This window comes from Penaeus japonicus, unplaced genomic scaffold, assembly GCF_977035675.1.
Source record: "Penaeus japonicus unplaced genomic scaffold, GWHDUDI00000001_assembly GWHDUDI00000002, whole genome shotgun sequence".
Taxonomy (NCBI): Eukaryota; Metazoa; Arthropoda; class Malacostraca; order Decapoda; family Penaeidae; genus Penaeus; species Penaeus japonicus.
The window spans coordinates 13,756,530-13,766,529 of record NW_028234404.1 but is presented as its reverse complement, the minus strand read 5'-3'; the positions used below and the strand labels follow the sequence as shown (position 1 = coordinate 13,766,529).

The 10,000-nt window shown below is 39.0% G+C and overlaps 1 protein-coding gene across 2 annotated transcripts in view; it reads left to right on the top strand.

Annotated features, from left to right (window-relative positions):
* The window catches only part of LOC122247122 (protein D2), an 89,668-nt gene that overhangs the window by 1,645 nt on the left and 78,023 nt on the right, over nucleotides 1–10,000 (top strand). The window contains exon 1 of one of the 2 annotated variants that reach the window (XM_086547802.1): nucleotides 4,628–4,785. The exons of the other annotated variant lie outside the window; for it this stretch is intronic. The gene's annotated coding sequence lies outside the window, so the exon portion shown is untranslated. Of the gene's footprint in view, nucleotides 1–4,627; nucleotides 4,786–10,000 lie in introns of those variants that run through there. 2 annotated transcript variants of the gene reach the window in all.

Below are 10,000 nucleotides of genomic sequence, written 5' to 3'. Positions count from 1 at the left end.
GCGATATAGTTTATCTTTGCATCATTCCCTCCTGCACATCATCCATTATTCATATATCTATCTTTATTCTCAGACTGTTTATACAAATAACGAATGGTCGCGAATACCGTCCCTTGTTTGCGCGAATTCTATTTTCATTTGGGCTCTTTCTTTGCTTCCTTTGTTATCGAGCGACGTCACTGCGCGCGCCAGCAGTGATTACGCAGAATTGCAGCAGTCTCCGGTTGCTCAACACTCGGAATATCTAAGGATTTTCAGGACCATAACATTATTGAAATGAGTTTAAATATCCGAACCAAAATTATGCATCCACCATTAGAGCTCTATTCATATCAGAAAGTTCAGGGGTTGAATGAGCCATGAGACTCGGTGCTAGAGATGAAGGGCGTTGCATCGCGTTGGCAGCGCTGCTACTTCCCGCTGCAGTACCGCGTCCCGCTACATTTTCCCATGGTGGCGGGCGTGAAGGGCGCTGACACTTGGCACTTGGCGGCAAAAGTGTTTTTTTTTTACTTATATCCATTATCGGTGTCATTATCGATGGATATTTACAAGTTATGTTTCATTGTTAAGTCTCATATGCAGAGATATAGCATTGCTATGTAAGTTTCACATCTACTGTCTAAAACCCACACACACACATACACACACAATCTAGACATACACTCTCTCGCCACTTTCCCGCCTATCTATCAATTTACATACATCGACTTATATGTCTTAATGAACCCTAGTATATTTGGATACATACCTTACTTATATGACGAGGATACCAAATTCAGCGCCGATAAGTGATCCCCTGAGACCATCTAGACCGAGACTACTAAGTACGATTTGTATATGACACTATCAATCACCGTACAGTGCGTGACCTGAATTAGTGTTGTGCAGCCGTGTACAACCTCACGGCACTTGAAGACCTCAATCCTGCAGTGAATTAGACATACTCATTGCCATTCGTATTAATTGGATATTAATGGATAAGCCAAATGAGGATCATTCGTGCAAATTCATTACCTCTGCATCATTTTCACACCTGATTTACGTATATTAGAACTGATGAGGGCAGTGCAGACATGCCGGATTATGCATTATGTTATTATATACTCATATTGTATAATTTAACAAACTACGTTATGAAACTATGGTCTTCATTCACTGATCCCATCTACAAATCAGGAACACGGCCCTGTGTCTAATATAAGTTTATGCAATTATTAATGCATTCGATCGTTCATATCTAATCTGCCTTATATTGTACTCATCAAAACGGTTGGTGACAGTATTTTCATTTCCACGCACTGGCACATGGTCTTTGAATACTGTGCAATCGTGGAATAAAGAATGCAGGAATACTGATGATCTAGCACACGTCGTCGAGTCATTCACATCCCGTAACTGTCATTGTAACGTATTTGGAACGCGAGGGATGCGGTCATAAGGGTAAACTATGCCTTTACCTCCCATGAAGAAGCTGGACATCATCATAATCACCTCCTTTGTTGTCTGATATATCACATCAATGCAAATATTACTGAATATGATACGAACAATAACCGTCTGCGTGACGAGAACAAAAGCTGAATGAAACAAAAGGTAGACATGACTATACCTCCATGGATAAATATAAACAGAAGTAGAAACTTTAGTGGATAAATACAAACACATAAACGAACGCTAGTAAGTTTGGGTCCAGGTATTGCTATAATGAGCAATGGCAACCAATTAACCTTGTTTTACTGTTAAAGGCGGAAGTAGTTATCCAGACTGTACGATTAATCTCACAGATTTTATTCCCAGGCAAATACTACGTCTTCTTCAGTTAATGAATATATTTTTGTAAATCTATTCATTTTCTTGTCTGCACTCTGATGAAAGAATATATTGTATCCCTCTGATTTTGGTTATTATGATACATTCTTATGATATTTCCCCTAAACTACCCCTACTACCTATTGCATGTTGGTTATTCCTATTAACAACAACGAAGAAAACTTTATCATCGCCGTCTTTGTGCCTATGAAATGAATGGGATTCGCCTACACTTCGGCGAATGCTTAAGGGCAACAGACAGGCTGTAAGATCTATGGAAAATCTACACACAAACACACAGACTTAAAGAAAAAAATATATATATATAAATATACATATATAAATCTAGATATACACACAAACACTCACACACACACACATACATACATACATACATATATATATATATATATATATATATATATATATATATATATGTGTGTGTGTGTGTGTGTGTGTGTGTGTGTGTGTGTGTGTGTGTGTGTGTGTATGTATATGTATGTGTGTATATATATATATATATATATATATATATATATATATATATACGTACATTATATATATATATATTTATATATATATGTATATATATAAATATATATATATACATATATATATGTGTGTGTGTGTGTGTGTGTGTGTGTGTGTATACAGTATATATATATATATATATATACATATATGTATATATATATGTATATATATATATATATATATATATATATATATATATATATATATATATCATATATATGTGTGTCTGGATGAATAAATAGATAAATAAGTATATATATATATATATATATATATATATATATATATATATATATATGTATATATATAAGCGTATGTGTTCATGTGTATGCATGTGTGTGTGTGTAAATAAATGAAGGAATGCGTAAATAAATATATATATATATGTATATATATATATATATATATGTATATATATATTCATTTACATTAATATACATATGTGTGTGTGAGTAAAGAGTGATTTGAAAAATATAATTACTCTTTTTAAGCATAATTTGAAGTAATCGAGGAGGAAGAGGCATAGAAAGAAAATGAGGCACACAGTTCTTTTCAAAAGACTATATACACGACAAAATATTCATTTAACTGCAATATCAAACGAATATCGATGATTCTTAAATATTAATGCCGATTTATGATATAGAGAACAATTCAACTCGCCCATAACCTGTAATACACGTAACACAAGACATGCACCTTGATAAAGCGCCTTACTAGCCTAGATGATTTGGTTTTGATCGTACATTTTTGGCAGAACATATAAATCATAGATACCGAGGATTTTCACGACTTTTAATTAATCTTACATTATCTATTACATTACACTAAAAAAAATATGCACGATTATACGAAATATTTGATGTTCCTTTGCTCAGGTAAGACTTTTCCTCTTCGTCATGTAAGTTAATCTGGACACCTTAACCGGTCAGGGATCCTGATAGAGGCTGAACCGGTCTATGAGCTCGTGATCCAGTGTTTCAAGGTCCGTTGATAGCAGTAGGACCAGCCTCTACCATAACGGTTTTCTATGGCACTCTAGCATGTAGAGATATTGCAAAACTGTCTTTTTTATCAGTGCAACAACAAAATCCAGGTGTTGACTTGGAGTTGAAACTATTTAAGCAACTGAAAAAATTATGTTTCTTTTATTTTTTTCTGTTAATATTCTTTACATACCTGGAATTGACACCTACTTTTATGCAATATGTTGTTTCATTAACTGGATTTCGTTCAATCGTAGCACGATACGAGCACTAATGTCATAGAGCTCGTATCCAGGCCCTGAGATATGCGATAAAACACTTTTGTTCGTATATTATATGCAAGATATACTACTTTTATCATGTGCCACCAACGAAAGGTGTAGTACTAATAACTCTGCACGAATAATCTTGGCGGAAATTTAAGTACGCATTTAAAAGGCAATTTAAGGTTAAATAGGGTCATTTGGACTTATATGTAATTTACGGTTCGGTAAATAAAAGTAGTATAGTAAAGGAATGTAAAACACAATCCACGAAGAATACAAAAAGGTTTAAATATATGTGGGAATATTTACAGCTTAGAAGATAAAACTGGTCATCAACACGATAGAATACTGTTGATGCGGTGCGCATAATAATTTTGACGAGACGGTGTGTATAATACGTATTATACTTGTACACAGATGTGTATATGTATGTATACATATCTATATTTATTGCAATCTATGTATATTTGTGTATACATATATACAAGTATATGTATATAGGTATGTGTATATATGTAAATACACATACACATACACACACACACATATGTATATATATATATATATATATATATATATATATATATATATATATATATATATATATATATACATCATCCAGACACATTTGAATGAAGTATGAAAACATGTGAGAACTCTACGGCACAGGAACGGTAAGTTAGTATGCCGTCGGCGAGATGTAGTACATATTAGAAAGAGAGCGAGTTAACACAATTTGCAAACCCACTTACGTTGCCACATCTTCTTCATCATTTTCTTTCCTCTTCCATTAAGAATACCAACGCTGAAAATAATTTGTCTTTGTCAATAGGAAATCATATGTTCGGCGGGATTTTACACTCTCGGTCTCTGAGACGTTTCTGTAATATGCAGTAATAGGATAGAATTGGAGACATGTCTTGCCTAGTTTCGAGGAATAATGTCGTTTTGTCTTCAAATAAAGTTTTGAATCGAATGCAAAAATTGAATGAAATGTAAACAATCTAATAATACCGATCAATGGCCATTGTCAGTACACGTGTCAAAACTTTGAGCGGAAACAATGCTCGGTTAGTGGTTACTGTCAACACAGCTGTGCGAAGGGCCACTCACCGAGCATAAAGGCCAAACCACATCAGTACACCTGTGGGTTTCTTATACTTCTACTGTGAATTTCACCGGCTAAGGTATGTATAAATTACTTGACATATCTTCAAGGTATTTGGCATATGTTTGAGCCCCGTCGCAGACTAGTAATATATGTTATGGGGATAGCTATCTCCGTATGTGCTGTTAATTATTTGGAAATTTTGTTTAGGTTAACAGTCGTCATGTTGACAGTTTAGGTTGCGTGTTTATAGTAGATTACTCTATTAAATGATACTCTATCGCTTCACCGGCAGTTTTTTGTTACCTGTATGTAAACAACAGAAATATTGTTGTTAGGCGAAAGATAAGTTAGATGACTAAATTTCACCTAAAGACATTCCCGTGCAGTAGCTCACGCCAGCTTTCACTGCTAATTTTACTGCAAGCGAAAATATCTCTGCTTTCTTACTCATTTGTACATGATTTAGTATGTACACTAATATAATCATAATGTTACTGATATATTTACTATTTTGTAATCGACAGTAACGGCAAGATAGCTCGTGGTAACGAATAACGGTTTTCCAGAACTTTTACTGCCATACAATGCTTGTCTGCGCTTTTGACAAGATTCACATATGCGATTCACTATATTATTGCAATTAACACAAATTGCACATATGGTAATCATTGCATAATAATTCGGTTCATGTAAAGGTATGTTAACAAGGTGTCACGTTGTCTTATCTGTGTTCTTATCTAGGATGCTTGACTTCACGACAAATCTCGCGCTTCCCGAGATTTATCTTGAAATCGAAATATCTCTATTGCATGGGCAATGATTATGATTTATGATTTTAAGATTGAATTCCAGAAACGGATTTTTATTTGCATGTAAAAATATCCTGAGATCTCCGGTGCATTAAAATATCTTTAGGGTAAATCTTTAGCGCTTTGATATAGACCCGTAAACAAACCGATTACCATGTTGCACGACGTGGGTTTCGCGACCATACGCTTAACTGAAAGAGAAAGTCAATGTGGCTCTGAAAAAAAGAACACACACACGCACGCACGCACACACGCACACACACACGCACACACACACGCACGCACGCACGCACACACGCACACACACACGCACGCACACACGTACGCACACACGTACGCACACACGCACGCACACACGCACGCACACACGCGCGTACACGCACACGCACAACCCCCCCACCCACACACACCCACACCCACACACCCATACCCACACACCCACCCACCCACACACACAGAGAGACAAGCACACACACAGAGAGAGACAAGCACACACACACAGAGAGACAAGCACACACACACACAGAGACAAGCACACACACACACAGACAAGCACACACACACAGACAAGCACACACACACACACAGACAAGCACACACACACACAGACAAGCACACACACACACACAGACAAGCACACACACACACACAGAGACAAGCACACACACACACACAGACAAGCACACACACACACAGAGACAAGCACACACACACACAGAGACAAGCACACACACACACAGAGACAAGCACACACACACACAGAGACAAGCACACACACACAGAGAGACAAGCACACACACACACAGAGACAAGCACACACACACAGAGAGACAAGCACACACACACACAGAGACAAGCACACACACACACACAGACAAGCACACACACACACAGAGACAAGCACACACACACACAGAGACAAGCACACACACACACACAGAGACAAGCACACACACACACACAGAGACAAGCACACACACACACAGACAAGCACACACACACACAGACAAGCACACACACACACAGAGACAAGCACACACACACACACAGAGACAAGCACACACACACACACAGAGACAAGCACACACACACACACAGAGACAAGCACACACACACAGAGAGACAAGCACACACACACAGAGAGACAAGCACACACACACACAGAGACAAGCACACACACACACAGAGACAAGCACACACACACACAGAGACAAGCACACACACACACAGAGACAAGCACACACACACACACACACACACACACACACACACACACACACAGACAAGCACACACACACAGAGAGACAAGCACACACACACAGAGAGACAAGCACACACACACAGAGAGACAAGCACACACACACAGAGAGACAAGCACACACACACAGAGAGACAAGCACACACACACAGAGAGACAAGCACACACACACAGAGAGACAAGCACACACACACAGAGAGACAAGCACACACACACAGAGAGACAAGCACACACACACAGAGAGACAAGCACACACACACAGAGAGACAAGCACACACACACAGAGAGACAAGCACACACACACAGAGAGACAAGCACACACACACAGAGAGACAAGCACACACACACAGAGACAAGCACACACACACACAGAGAGACAAGCACACACACACAGACAGACAAGCACACACTCACACAGAGACAGACAAGCACACACTCACACAGAGACAGACAAGCACACACTCACACAGAGACAGACAAGCACACACTCACACAGAGACAGACAAGCACACACTCACACAGAGACAGACAAGCACACACTCACACAGAGACAGACAAGCACACACTCACACAGAGACAGACAAGCACACACTCACACAGAGACAGACAAGCACACACTCACACACAGACAAGCACACACACACACACAGACAAGCACACACACACACACAGACAAGCACACACACACACACAGACAAGCACACACACACACAGACACACACACACAGACAAGCACAAACCACACAACAAGCACACACACACCAGACAACACACACACACACACAGACAAGCACACACACACACAGCTGAAACAAACACACACACACACAGACAAACACACACACACAGACAAACACACACACACACACACACACACACACAGACAAACACACACACACACACAGACAAACACACACACACACAGACAAACACACACACACAGACAAACACACACACACACACAGACAAACACACACACACACACAGACAAACACACACACAGACAAACACACACACAGACAAACACACACACAGACAAACACACAGACAGACAAACACACACACAGACAAACACACAGACACACACACACAGACAAACACACACACACAGACAAACACACACACAGACAAACACACAAAAACACACACACAAAAACACACACACAGACAAACACACAAACACACACACAGACAAACACACACACAGACAAACACACACACAGACAAACACACACACAGACAAACACACAGACAAACACTCAAACACACACACAGACAAACACACAAACACACACACAGACAAACACACACACACACACACAGACAAGCACACACACACACAGACAAGCACACACACACACAGACAAGCACACACACTCACAGACAAGCACACACACTCACAGACAAGCACACACACTCACAGACAAGCACACACACTCACAGACAAGCACACACACTCACAGACAAGCACACACACTCACAGACAAGCACACACACTCACAGACAAGCACACACTCACAGACAAGCACACACACTCACAGACAAGCACACACACTCACAGACAAGCACACACACTCACAGACAAGCACACACACTCACAGACAAGCACACACACTCACAGACAAGCACACACACTCACAGACAAGCACACACACACACAGACAAGCACACACACTCACAGACAAGCACACACACTCACAGACAAGCACACACACTCACAGACAAGCACACACACTCACAGACAAGCACACACAGATACAGACAAGCGCACACACTCACAGACAAGCACACACACAGGCACCCCCCCCTCCACAGACACAGGCAACCCCCTCCCCCACAAAATATACTGTATATTTGTGTTCCTTATATGCGCGTACATGCAAATAGATTAATATACATAAGGAAAATGTAGGTATAGATTGTGAGATGGATAGATGAATACATAGATAGATGGATAGATAGATGGATAGATAGATGGGTAGATAGATCGATATATAGATACATATATAGACAGATGAATAGATGGATAGATAGATGAATAGATGGATGAATATATGGATATATAGATGGATAAGTAGATAAATGGATAAATTGATGGATAGATAGATGGACAGATGAACCGATAGATATGTAGATTCCGAGTATATCTGTGTGTATTCTTAAATCCTCGGAAAAAAATCTGCTAAACATAGAAAGTCCCTCGTGATGATCAAACAAGTTTGTCATGCAGAGGAGCCTTCATTTATCGTTGTCTTTCTTATCTGCGGAATTTCCTCCTCTGTAAGTCATCAGTAGTTTTTCGTACTCCGCATTTTCCTTCTAACGCAGATGTTTTTATAGTTGAGAGATAAAAGCGCATCTTAATCAAACTATCAAACCACTATGGACACTCCCTGTCTACACGGACTCCTGGTGTCAACGTGTTGATTGATATAAGTGTCTTCATATTTAATGTGTGACATCACCTGGCAGCTAAAATTGTTATAAAATAGCGATTCACTTGGGTTCCTCGCAGGATGTGTCCACGAGGAAACAGGTGCATACACACATATACTTATACATACGTTCACGCCCACGCCTACACACGTGCCCGCACCCACGAACACACGCCCGCGCCCACAAACACACGCCCTCGCCCAGGAACACACGCAAGTACTTAGTACGTATACACAAACAAAGTTGTCACACCCATCGCTCAAAATGCAGTGGATTATAAAGTTAGGAATTATCACGTGACATGGTGACGGAACTCAAATGTAGTCAAACTTGAGCCTGTGCCCCATGTCTCTAAAATTGGTTTCCATCGTTTTGTCTGTTCCAAGAGAACCTTCCGCCAGCAGACAGACAATAAGGAGGCTTACCAGTGTTCATTCACCTACTCTTCGTGAGCGAGTGTGCGAGCTATTTAGGTCAGTGTACCCGGGTATTTAGAACCGACTTGAATTGGTTTAGCTGTAACGAACTTCATCTTCTTATGGACCAACCTAGCTGTTAAGAGCATGTTAATACATACATGTAAATTAAAATATTGCATGTATGTATATATATATATATATATATATATATATATATATATATATATATATATATATATATATATATGCGTATTTATCTATTTATATGTATATACACCATGTGATTATATATGTATATATGTATATGCTTATAGTATATATATATATATATATATATATATATATATATATATATATGTAATATAAAGT